Source organism: Microcaecilia unicolor, chromosome 2, assembly GCF_901765095.1.
Source record: "Microcaecilia unicolor chromosome 2, aMicUni1.1, whole genome shotgun sequence".
NCBI classification, from domain to species: domain Eukaryota; kingdom Metazoa; phylum Chordata; class Amphibia; order Gymnophiona; family Siphonopidae; genus Microcaecilia; species Microcaecilia unicolor.
This window is the reverse complement of record NC_044032.1, coordinates 407,112,001-407,125,088: the sequence shown is the minus strand read 5'-3', so window position 1 is coordinate 407,125,088 and position 13,088 is coordinate 407,112,001. Positions and strand designations below refer to the sequence as shown.

Below are 13,088 nucleotides of genomic sequence, written 5' to 3'. Positions count from 1 at the left end.
CTGATGTTAGTACTGGATATACGAGATACATATCCTAGATTAAAAGCAGAAAGAATAATGTTTTGTCGTAAAGTGTGCTTGGTGGCAAGAAAATGTATAATGCAGCATTGGACTTCAATACATCCACCAACCTTCTGGCACTGGCGCAATCAGATACATCAGCTGCTGACCTGGGAAGCCAGAGAAGCGAAAGGAACATACAAACGAAAAATACATTTCCTTAAAATTTGGGGGTGTTACCTGGATGGGATGACTCAAAGAGGGAGAAGCCGAATTCTCAACACTTTGTAACAATAATTGTGTTAATTGTAGTGATTCAATATACAAATAATAGGTTAAGTAGGGAGGGAGGGGGGGAGAGATGATAGTATATAATGATAGGTTGGATATATAATGTTGATGGGAACATTGGACATTAAAGTGATAGAAAGGACACAGAACGGAATTAAAATAATTAGGAATAGCATTAAAACATGAGACATAAGTGGATGATATCACTTTATTGCATAATACTTTCTATGATCAATAAATTACATATCAGTATGCTCACTCTCAAAGAGGGGGGTGGGGGAGGGTGATATGTAAAATGATGTTGAGAGAAGTTGATGTTATACATAGTTGATAGAGATGTATATGCTTCAAGATATGTTGTAAAGTATAATGACATGGCAAATATTCTAATAAAAATGTTGAAACATAAATACCTATGTGGCATAAATGCACAGGAGGCAAGTCTTTCAATTGAAAGGAAGCTCTGGAACAAGGGGGCATATGATGAAGGTGAAAGGAGATAGACTCAGAAATAACCCTGAGGAAATACTTCTTCATGGAAAGGGTGCTGAATTCATGGAATGGCCTCTGGTGGAAGTGGTGGAGATGAAAACAGTCCCTAAATTCAAGAGAGCTTGGGAAAAGTACATAGGATCTCTCAGGGAGTGATAGGGAGAGTACATGGCATGGATGGGCAGACTGCATACAGTCTTATCTACCCACATTTTTCTCCATTTCTATGTTTCTATATTGTGAAGATAAAGAGGTTATTCCTCATCACTTATCATACCTTTACACAGGGTTGGTACTAGAGTTTCTGGTGTTGCCATCCCTCATTCTCTCCCCTTCCCCAAGCGTAGTTACTGTCATTCTCCTTTAGGACATGAGCTCTGTAGGGGCGTTTCCCTGGATCTCACCCTTGGTAAGCCAGATGCCTTAATACAACTTGAACCACCTTTTCTGAACCCATATGGATTCTGCTCAAGGCAGTAATGAGATGTGAACGTGTGGACTGAAGACCATGTTGCAGCCTTGAAGAAAGGAGCTCCAATAAACGATAGTAAAACTATCACTCACGGTCAGAAACAGCAGACAAAAAATAGATAGTAAGTAATTACAGAGAAAGAAAGCACTTAATTACAGCAAACACATAAAGAGAATAAAAACACACAAAAACATTAAAATGAACAGACATAATTGCCAAGGTTTTCAAACCGCAGATGAGACTTATTGTGGTAAACCCAAAGCCAGGTGGAAAATATGCTTCTCTATTTTTCTGGACACACTGACATGCGAACACATGTACATAACAAAGACCAACACAGAACGATAGGAATAATTCAATGAGGCTGCTCCTCATTCCCGCATCCCTATCCCCCTTTTAATCAGTGTAATTCCTTTTTTTTCACAGCTATTGTAAAAGAAAAAATAACAGCAGCACAGTAAGGGCTGATGTTGGTGAGGTGACAGAAGTTTTTCTCTTAAAAGTTGATACTTCTGCTTCTTCCCATGATCGCTACGTGATGAGCACTCTTGCCAGTCACCAACAGGCTCATGACAGCATCAGCAGAAAAGAGAGTGCTCCCAGGCTCTGCATCAAATCATGTGCTCGGTAAATAGAAAAAAAAAAGTCACACCCTGTCATTTACTGTATTTTTATATAGTGCCATGCGAGGCAACACACCTAGATCAAGTAGTAATAACAGGAACAGCATCCGCCCAAAGTGCTTATATCTTTAGAAACACAGATAAATAGGAAGCACTGTCCGCCCCCCCCCCCCCACCCCACCCAGAGGTTGGCAGAACTTTTTTTGAACACCTGGTCTACTGCTGTCTCAGGCTACCAGGTAGCTGTAAGCTCAACTCGATTTTCCGTCTTCTTTCCCTTGTTCCTAACATTCACCTTTGTATCGGTCCAATGTTCAAATTCTAGCCCTATTCCCACCTTCACTTGTAGACTGTTTCACACATCCACTGTTGTCACCAGAAAACTCATTTGCTCACATTTACTCCGATGCTTCCTCTTTCCAAATTCATACCATGGGCCCCTTGTTCTTGAACGTCTACAGAAAACACCACATCTTATACCAAAAGAAAACGTCTTATGAAAAATTAAAATATATGTCAAATTCCCATAGTAACCTGCCTGTCCCCCCCCCCCCCCCCCCCCCCCCCCCCGAGGTGTAGCCTAGTCAGTGCAGTGGACTTTTAACCTGGGGAACTGAGTTCGATTCCCACTGTAGCTCCTTGTGACTCTGGGCAAGTCACTTAACCCTCCATTGCCCCTGGTACAAAATAAGTACCCGAATATATGTAAACCGCTTTGAATGTAGTTGCAAAAACCTCAGAACGGTGGTATATCAAGTCCCATTTCCCTTTCCCTTCTAGAGGCACACCTAGCTAGATGGGTTTCCAGAAGTACCATGTAAGAACCACAATGAATATGTTACGAGAATATCGCATGCAAACCTCATACATATTCGTTGTGGTAATCCTGAAAACCCAACTGGCCAGGTGTGCCTCCAAGAGACAGTTGAAAAACATTGTTCTAGATCCTTGGTATTGACTCCCACAGTACGATAGCCATCAATGAGTCATGTTTTGCCCAAAGACTATGCACCAGAAATTTACAGGTCCACTATATCTGTTGAATTCCAAATCTTTCATACACATTCATTAGAGAAATCTGAAAACCTGACCCATTAGCGGCCCTCACGGACTGGGAGTGAAAAACCAGGAATTCTAGACAGTACATTCTGAATTTCTAAGTTTCTCTGTCACAAGGCTGCTCATCTCTGACAAAAACATGTTTGACTAGGGACCTGATTGATGAAGGCTTTTCTCCAAGTTTGGATCTATGAAGAGACAGCTTGATGAATTGAGCTCTAGGCATTAAAAAACAGAAGTGCTCATAGCTTTTCTTTTCCCTAGCAAAATTATGGCTGGTATGAGAAACAAATCTATCTTGGCTACCAACCACCTGTTTCTCCCTACCCATGAGACATCAGCCAAATCAAAAGCTGGGGGATCTAAGGCCCAGAATTCAGAGCTTTACCTCTCTCAGAGCCTACAAGTGCTTCCAGGCAGCATGCGCTCATGTCTTGCTCAGTGAGGCAGTAGCGTAGCCACAGGTGGGCCTGGGTGGGCCAGGGCCCACCCACTTAGGGCTCAGGCCCACCCAACAGTAGCACATATTTAGTGGTAGCTGGTGGGGATCCCAAGCTCCACCAGCTGAAGTCTTCCCCCTGATGGTAACGAAAACGCTACTCTCCACGATACCGGTACCTGCACATGGTGAAAAGAAGCATTTTCCCGCTAGCTGAGATTTTTTTTTTGGTGGTGGGGGTGTGGGAGAACACTTGGTGCCCACCTAATTCTTGCCTAGGCCCACCCAAAAATCTGTTTTCTGGCTACGCCCCTGCAATGAGGGGTCCTTTTTACTAAGCTGTGGTAAGCGCTAGCTTTCCGCAGTTTAAAATGGCTTAGCACACGACACACTCAGGCATCCCACGGTAATTTTGTGACCTGCGCACAAACCGCATGCTAAAAAAGATTTTAGATTTCATCACAGAGAGGGGCTGTGTCTGGGGGAGGTAGAGTGGCCATTTCTGCACTAATTTATGCAGTAACATAGGATTAGCAAGTGAGCTTTTACCACCTACAAAATAGGTGTTGCTAGTAACGTGAAATTTTTTTTTTTTTTGGGGGGGGGGGTTAATGGCAACATTAGAACATGGCCATGAATAGGGGAAAAATGGAAGATCAGCCTTTTACTGATGCAGTAAAAATGGCCTTAATGCACAGAAAAAACCCCCACATAAAGGCACACTAAGGACACTTCCTACCGCAACTCAGTGAAAGGACCTGGAGACACTAGACATGCATATGGGTTTGGCTCTCAGTAAAATGACACTGACTCAAATTGCAGGGCAGCAGATCTGACACAAATTAGCACACTCCAAATACAGCTCTGAAATAACTTTATTAGTAGTCTGCAGTGAAAGTGTGACTCACAGCTTAGCTTGAGAAATGTAATTGCCAAGAGAGGACTTCTATTTTTTGCATCTGCAGAAGAAACATCTCATCCCACCCCAAAGAAAAAGGGCCTTCTGCCAGAACCATACAGCACCACTGCTATGAACGAATACAATATTACAGAAACCCACATTTCTAGTTATTCCCAAGTCACATCAAATTTAGGTAACATTTTTATGAATAAAAACTCTACAATTGAATACAAAAGCTACCAGTACCTTTTCCACTTCAAATCTACCTCTTCAAAAACTCTATGAATAACCATACGAACTATAGGTGCCCTCTCAAGATTGCACAACACTATTGTAACTCCACCAAAATGTAAATTGTAAGCCACTTTGAACCAAAACTTGTTTTTGGATAATAGTGGGATATCAGAACGCATAAATATAAATAAAATAAAACATCGCCTAACAATTATCATCCGGTTGCTTCAATTCCTTTATGTACAAAAGTCATTGAAGGCTATGTTTCACAACTGTTGGATAATTATCTAATTGATAAAAACTGCTTGCACTCATCACAGTCTGGGTTCCAGAAGAATTACAGTACTGAGACTGTGATAGCATATATTGTTGCTCATGGCAAGGCACAATTGAGTTCAGAGACCGAGAGCTGTGGTGGTCCAGTTCAATCCATCTTGTGCATTTGATCTGGTCAATCATGACATCCTTTTACTTAGGTTGAGTGAGATAGGAATTTGTGATAACAGTGTTATATTGGTTTAAGGGATTTCTAACATCAGAGAGTTATATAAGGTTAAAAAAGATGGCAATTATTCTGCATACTGGAGCTCCACATGTGGTATTTTGCAGAGGTTTCTCTTGTTATCACCATCATTATTTAACCTCCTTCTTCAACCCTTGGGGTAACTGCTAGAAAGACTGTATGTCCCTTACTATATCAATACGGACAATACTACTATATTGTTTCCACTGACAGGTGAATGAGCCACCACGTTGTTGGCTTCAATATCCTCTTGTGTATATCTGATCAAACAATGGATTTCATGTTTAATCGTTTAAAATTATACTGCGATAAGACTAAATTCTTATGGCTAGGCCCTACTGATGCACCTGAGCTCTTACAATCATTTTCAATTGGTGCTAATATTTTTTTCTTTTGAATCATGGTCAAAAATTACTGGGGGGTAGAGGTAGATAGTTCATTGACATTTTCTAAGCATGTAACATCACTGGTTCAGAAATCTTTTTTCACGCTGAGAAAATTGAGGGCGAATCGTAAATATTTTGTAGTAAGTGCTTTCAGATTATTTGTTCAGGCATTATCATCAACTAGGCTGGACTACTGTAATGTTGTATATATTTGTTGTACTAAAACTCTGATTAAACGCTTACAGTTAGTCCAGAATACAGCCGCCCGATTGATATTTTCATCAAGTAAATATGATTCAGCTTTGCTGTTATTGCAAAGGTTTCACTGGCTTCCCATATGCACTAGATCAAAACTCAAGCTCTGTGCGCTAACATTTAAGATTGTACATGGTGATTCTCCCCCCTTTATCTCAGGAATCAGGTTACACTACTTCATATGAAAGCTGGAGCTAGAACCCCAAATCAAATCTTATTGGGTTTTCCTTCTGTTAAATGGGTTGCTAAACGTAGGATGTTCAATTCCTCTCTTTACTATCAAGTAGGCTCTGTATGGAATATGCTACCTTTATAACTTTGGATCTTGACTAATTATTACACTTTTAGAAAGGCTCTCAAGACATTTTTATTGTAATGTTGGTGTTAGATAACATTATTAATTAGCTTGTCTTGGTCGATTTTTCTGGTTTTAACCGATTGTAATTCACAATGAACCATTCATGATATTTGCAGAATAGAAGCAGTGCATAACATAACACCAACAAAATCTTCAGCACTAGAATAGAAAACTTTTTTGGAGCCAGGGGGGAACAGATTTTTGGTTTGTGCTACCCTCTTGCCAGGGCTGAGTGTATTTTCCACCAGCATCTGGACTGATACCACACCCAAAATGTTAAGTATTCCATTAACCTGGTACTCAGGATTTTTCCGAACCCAGATAAACAGTCACTGAAGAGGACACACCTAAATACCTTTTAATACTTATGGAAGTTACATAAGTACATAAGTGACAGCAACCTGTTTCCAAGAATGGCCAATCCAGGTTACAAAAGTACCTGGCAAAATCCCAAAATAGTACATTTTATGCTGCTTATCCTAGAAATAAGCAGTGGATTTTCCCCAAGTCCATTTTAATAATGATTTATGGACTTTTCTTTTAGGGAGCTATTCAAAACTTTTTTAAACCCTGTTAAGCTAACTGCTTTTACCACATTCTCTTGCAACACAGTCCAGAGTTTAATTACATGTTCAGTGAAGAAATATTTTCTCCGATGTTTTAAATGTACTACTTTGTAGCTTCATTGCTTGCCACCTAGTCATAGTATTTTTGGAAAAAAGTAAACAAGCAATTCACATCTACCCATTACACTCCACTCATTATTTTATAGGCCTCTATTTGTCCAAGCTGAAGAGCTTTCCTTATAGGGAAGTTGTCCCAGCCTCTTTATCATTTATCACCCTTCTCTGTACCTTTTCTAATTCCATTATATCTTTTTTGAGATGCGGTGACCAGAACTGCACACAGTATTCGAGGTGCGGTCGTACCATGGAGCAATACAAAGGCATTATAACGTCCTCATTTTTGTTTTCCATTCCTTTCCTAATAATACCTAACATTCTATTTGCTTTCTTAGCTGCCACCGCACACTGAGCATAGATCCCTTTCCTGGTCGGTGACTCCTAATGTGGAACCTTGCATCACATAACTATAGTTCAGGTTCTTCTTTCCCACATACATCACTTTGCACTTGCTCACATTAAACATCATCTGCCATTTGGATGCCCAGTCTCCCAGTCTCATAAGGTCCTCTTGTAACTGTCAGCAAATTTAATGACCTCACTAGTTACTCCCATCTCTAGATCATGTATAAATATGTTAAAGAGCAGCAGTCCCTGCAAAGACCCCCGAGGAACCCTACTTTCTACACTTCTCCATTGAGAATACTGACCATTTAACCCTAATCTCTGTTTCTATCTTTTAACCAGTTTTTAATCCACAACAGAACACTACCTCCTATCCTATGACTCTCCAATTTCCTCTGGAGTCTTTCATGAAGTATTTTGTCAAATGCCTTTTGAAAATCCAGATACACAAATTATAATATCATATTTTCAAAGCACTTAGCCTTCCAAAGTTCCATAGGTTTCTATGGAACTTTGGAAGGCTAAGTGTTTTGAAAATGAGCCCCGTGTTTGGTCACCCCTTCAAAAGGGTTTAGAAGGCTGCAAGCAACACCAAGCACCTAAGCACAGACAGCAGCTCAGCATAGCTAGAAAAAAAAAAAAGTGTTGACTGATAATAAGCTGATTTACTTATAAGAAAAAAGCACCTCTGAACAAGTGCAATAAGAAAAGACACTGCATTTTCCTCATGAGGCTGATAACACATTACCACTGCTAACAGCAACACTGTGATAAAGTTTGCTTTCAGTAATGCCTAGCTGAAACCCTACTAAAGAAATATTTATTTAGTTTTCTTCCTAACACAGCCATAGCCACTACACCTCCCTTACTGGATGGGAAATTCCTGATCTTGTATGGGACATGGACACCCCAACACCACGCTCTATTGCAAGGTTCAAACCTTGCTCCCTGAACTATGTGCTCCACATCCATTTGCAAGCTCCCATTTCCCATCCCAAAGCAGCCATCCAAAGATATGGCAGCATCGGGGCTGGCATCACTTTCAGGTATGCCATTAAGGGGCAGCAGCAACTGGAGACTGCTCCTGACCAACTGAGACCCCCAGATGAGATAAGGAGCAGAAATTGCCTGCTCAACAGTTGCTCCACCTTGGCAGCTCTGCTTAGCATCATCATTTGAGGCCCCCACCAAAAAAAAAAAAAAAAAAAGCTCCCAAATAAAATCAAGTGTAGAACTGCATGATAACTTAATAGCAAAATCTTAATCCCTCCCTCACACTGTGTACAGCCCCAGACCTCTTTCCCACCCTCCAGTTTCACCCCCAAACTGCTTTCCACCTCCTTTACTCCCTCTCCTTTTACCCTACCTCTTCTGCCTCCAGTTTCACCCCTTTCTTCCTCTACAGCTCCCCCCCCCCAAACCTTTTCCCGTTATCCTTCCTGCAATGGTGCTGCTCCTGGTCGGCCCAGTCTCTCTCAGTATTAGAGGCAACAGCAGTGAAAAGCTGCTGCAGTGGGGGCGGGGGTATCAGGAGAAAGGCTGCCACTAGTGACCCAGAATTGAACAATCTCTATATAAATCCCTAACGGGAGAGACACTCCAATAAATTTCTCTAAAATGTAGTCAATCCCTATGAGGGGACAGTATTAAACAGACGTACCTGGGAGTAAAATAAGCAAGCCAGCAAGCTGAGATAAGCATTTTTCTTTAAAAAAAAAAAAAAAAATTTTTAGCCCAGGTCTGTTTTATTTATATCTGGTGCAGAACCTTAATTTACTTAAGACTCTTTGTTATTCTAGAACACTAATTAGGGTGTGTTGATTGGTATAGAGAATCTTGAAAAATTGGGGGGGGGGGGGGGGGACAAGAAGAAGGGGTGTTCATAAGTTTCTCTCACTCTTTTTATTATATACTAGTAAAAAAAGGCCCATTTCTTAACGTAATGAAATGGGCGCTAGCAATGTAATGAGTTCCTGCCATTAATGTTTCCACGGTTGTATTCTGAATGTAATTGTTGTTTACCTGTGTAAGATTTCTTTATATACAATATTTTTTGTGTAAACTGTGTTACAATGTGGTAAAAGGTTTCCTTGTTCAGGCCCTTCAATCAGTTTAACAATCACATCAGAAGAGCTCCTTACTCGTGAGAATGCAACATACAGTTGCCCATGTGAGAGACTGAGAAGAGAGTGAGAGTGAGTGAGTGAGTGAGTAAGTGTGTGTGTGTGTGTGTGTACTTGCCTCCACTGATGTTCGTACCTCCCTGTATATGATTGTTTGTTAGAGATTCAAACCACTCCACATCCCTCCTCCAAGTTCCGTTCTGTGTGATTGGTTCTTCGTTCCTGTGACGTCACGTTTGTTTGCTTAGCAACTATGCAGCGTTCCGTTTCCTTGACGTGAGGGCAGGGACAGTGAGAGCCAATGAAACGCTGAACTACAGACTTACGAACCCCACACTGCCACAGAGTCAGCTTCAGAATGTTGGAGGTGCTTTTTATTATATAGGATTTTGTAATTAAAAGCATTAGAATTAGGTAGAGGGGTGGTTAATCACAGGAGTATTGATGATGTATAGAGCGTTACTAGTGAGCCGTTTCATTATGGCTAGTCTCACTAAAAAAATAGCTCGGCTGAAGAAACAGCCTATAGTGAATTCTCCTCCCCTTTAACCTATGTGTTTTTGGATTTAGAGGCAGACTTTGCAATAGTATCACCACTGGGAGTTAAACGCTGCACTGGCCAACATGTCCGTTCACTTCACCTGCCTGCCTGTCAGTCCCCACCTGCAACTTCAGTGTCAGAAATGATCAGAGAAAAAGGATATAGGAGAAAAAGAGCTAACAGGTGTTTGCTGCATTTGGAAACTCCTCTGGTCTTTTACCATGCTGTAAGATCTGTAAGGCAGAAACTGGTATGTTTCCCCAACATCAAAACTGTATGTTAGTGGTTCCCAAACCTGGTCTTGGAGGCACCCCAGCCAGTCAGGTTTCCAGGATATCCACAATGAATATTCATATACTGCTTCTAATGCCAGTCAAAAAATACAAAGATCATTAAACATTTGCAATATTCTCCATCTTTACTATAATGGTTAGTGCAATAAACACTTTTATGTGGAAATACTTCCTGCTTGTACTGCATCGACTCAAATCAACCTAAATATATAATATAACTACTAATTAACACCAAACATACCACCATTCATAACTCAAGGGAGCTTATTGCCACCACTCTTTTTACTCAAAATACAAATGCAATACAGAATAGCAATCCTGGGCATAACCAATTGTCCTGAACAAGTCCGTAACAGAGTTACGTTTTTTCTTTGACAAAAAAACGTCATTTATCTTCTGAAAAGCGATGCTGCATTTGTAAATCCACAAAAGTCTTGTCTTTGAGCAGTGCAATATTACAAGCTCCTTATTTTTCTACCGGCTTCATGGTTGGCTAAAGAAGCAGGCACAAGCCTCTCAGTCCAGAAACACCGTAGCACTGCAGTGCAGCGTTGTGAATCCACGCTCCCGTCAACTCAAGTCTCTCCAAGCCCAACACGTTTCGCACTAGGCGTCTTCAGGCCCCTGACTAGGATGGCTGGTGTTCTCCATGGCTGCCCCCTTCACATTCTCCTAGTTACAGAAGAAACCACTGCTGTAGTTTCCAAAAAATAAATACAAAATATCCCATACAGAAATCCATAAAGCATTCTCCCACTGGAGCAGCATGAAAGAACAGATTGTACTTTTCTGGACCTCTCATCTCAACTGCACAGCCCATGCCTGTAACTCATGCAGAATTGCCAAGAATCCCACGTACAAACGTTAGCAATATAAGAAGTGGGTGTCTGGCTCTATCATGCCTATTACACACCTTTTTTTTGGAAAGGATATCCTTCTTAGTAAGAACATAATCTTTTCTGACCTAGCATAGATGTGATCCCTCGGTGGGGCAGCTTCTCCCTAGGTTGATCAGCCATAACACAATAGCATAAGCAGACTCCAGTGCTAGAATGCAGCTTGACTTATGACCAGACACCACTGCCACAGTGGCTGAATCACAGGAGACTTGAAACAGGGGTAGACCTCTCCGGTCATTGCAAATGAAAAAGGTCAGGATGCCAACACCCTAGTAGAAGCAGATCTCAAGGAAGCTAGATGCACAAAGGAGAAAGAAAATTGACAACTCCTCCCCCTCCAAGAAAAATAATGCTGTCCCTTCTATTTCTGGGTCTCCCATTCTTATGTTTTTCTCTCCAGCAGCATACAAGTCTTTCCCCTGTAAGCCACATTCATTGACCAACCTCTGTCTAAATCTGTTTTAAAGCCATCTGATCCTCTCGTGTTTTAGATGTGTAAAAGGATGCAACATCTATCCAACCTGTAGACCACCCAACTCTGAGCGGGAAGGGGCAGGGCAGGCAGAAAGCCAATTTCTTATAGCTTTAATATTTAGATGAAGCAGTCCTCTTCCTCAAAGCCCATCTTCGCAGACTACTTCAGGTCTCAAATCCTGGCTTGAAAGAGAGCAGAACTCGTTGGCTGGCACCATCTTGAGGTATGACACCAGTGAGGTACAAGATACTGAGATCACACCTGCCCCATCTTGGCCCCAAGATGGAGTTTATTAATGGATATAACAGAAGTTCTGGTGGCCCTTAAAGATCACAGATTAGACTGTTGTCCCCTTCCACCATTAAGTAATTTCCTATTTTGTTTGAAGTGATAACACATACATAGCTACCAGTACCAATATTGCAGGCCTACAGCATGGCAAAAAAAAAAAAAAAGCACCTCTCATGCATGGCACCCCATACCACTGTACACCCAAAATGCAAACTGATCACAAAACAAGCTAGCAATGTCTAAGTGTTACACAAGACAAATAAAATGTACTACCATATTTAAATTCTCCGCTCAATCATTTATTGTTCTTTTTCTGGTATTGAGACACCGAAGCCGAGCAATAAAATGACCCCAGCAGGAATTAAGCAATTTGCTAACAGCCCTCATGTATAATGGATGCCAGTACAGTACCTTTTACTCCATAAGAATGCTGGTGTGAGGTACTTATACGCTATTGTATTCCTATGCTGGTATCCCACACAGAAATTATTAAGATATAAGATCTTTTATTGATTGAAGGGGGTGTAGTAGGAAAGCAGATGGAGGCGTGTTGAGTACAGGAATACCACAGAGGGGGTGGGGGTGAGGAGTTTTATGTAAGGAACTGTTCTAAATGTTAACATGCACTGTGATGTACATCTTTCTTTTTTGCATCGACTGTGATTCTGGATGATTAATAAGCAGCCAGGTATACTTGTGACCTGGATTGGCCACTGTTGGAAGCAGGATACTGGGCTAGATGGACAATTGGTCTGACCCAGTATGGCTATTCTTATGTTCAGCTCTGAAACCTAAAGTCGTGGAGGGCTACAAGGGCCCAAGTCCTTCATGATTACTATTTTGGTGGGTTAGAAAGAGGAGAGAGATTTTGATAGGGGAGTGAGGAGCTGGTGAGAAGAAGCAGGGAAAAGGATTATGGATTATATAAAAATTTGATGACCTGCAGCTGTATCGTTCAATGTGGGTTTTTATTTTTAAGCATTTAACATTTTATTAAAGTGATTACCACAGACTTAAGGAAGTACATTTCAAAATTGTTATCTTATTGTGAAGAAAGCAGTACTAGAAGTCCATGCCTCCAACCCAGCACACTGGTTCTGCTGCTTTAGAATGGCTTCCAAATCAAAGCAAAAGGACACACAGATCTCTACGCTGCCCCCCCCCCCCTTATCTAAAACATAAAGACAACAGTAGCAGCAGCCAGCACAGGACCTTATGTTTCAGCTTGAGCCCATAAATACCAGCACTTTGCATGGGTTTCCAGTCTAACAAGAATCCCTCCCAAGAGGAGGAGTAGGGCCTATGACCATTCACAGACTCGGCCCTACGCCGACTACAACTACAGGGCATAGGTTATGGAGGGCCAAAGGGAGGGGAGGGGCAGTCCTATTTCTGTACTCTCATC

General features: G+C 41.4%; 1 protein-coding gene across 4 annotated transcripts in view; it reads right to left on the bottom strand.

Annotated features, from left to right (window-relative positions):
- Positions 1-13,088, bottom strand: part of HERC3 (HECT and RLD domain containing E3 ubiquitin protein ligase 3) — a 164,582-nt gene that overhangs the window by 148,795 nt on the left and 2,699 nt on the right. The gene's annotated exons all lie outside the window — the stretch shown is intronic.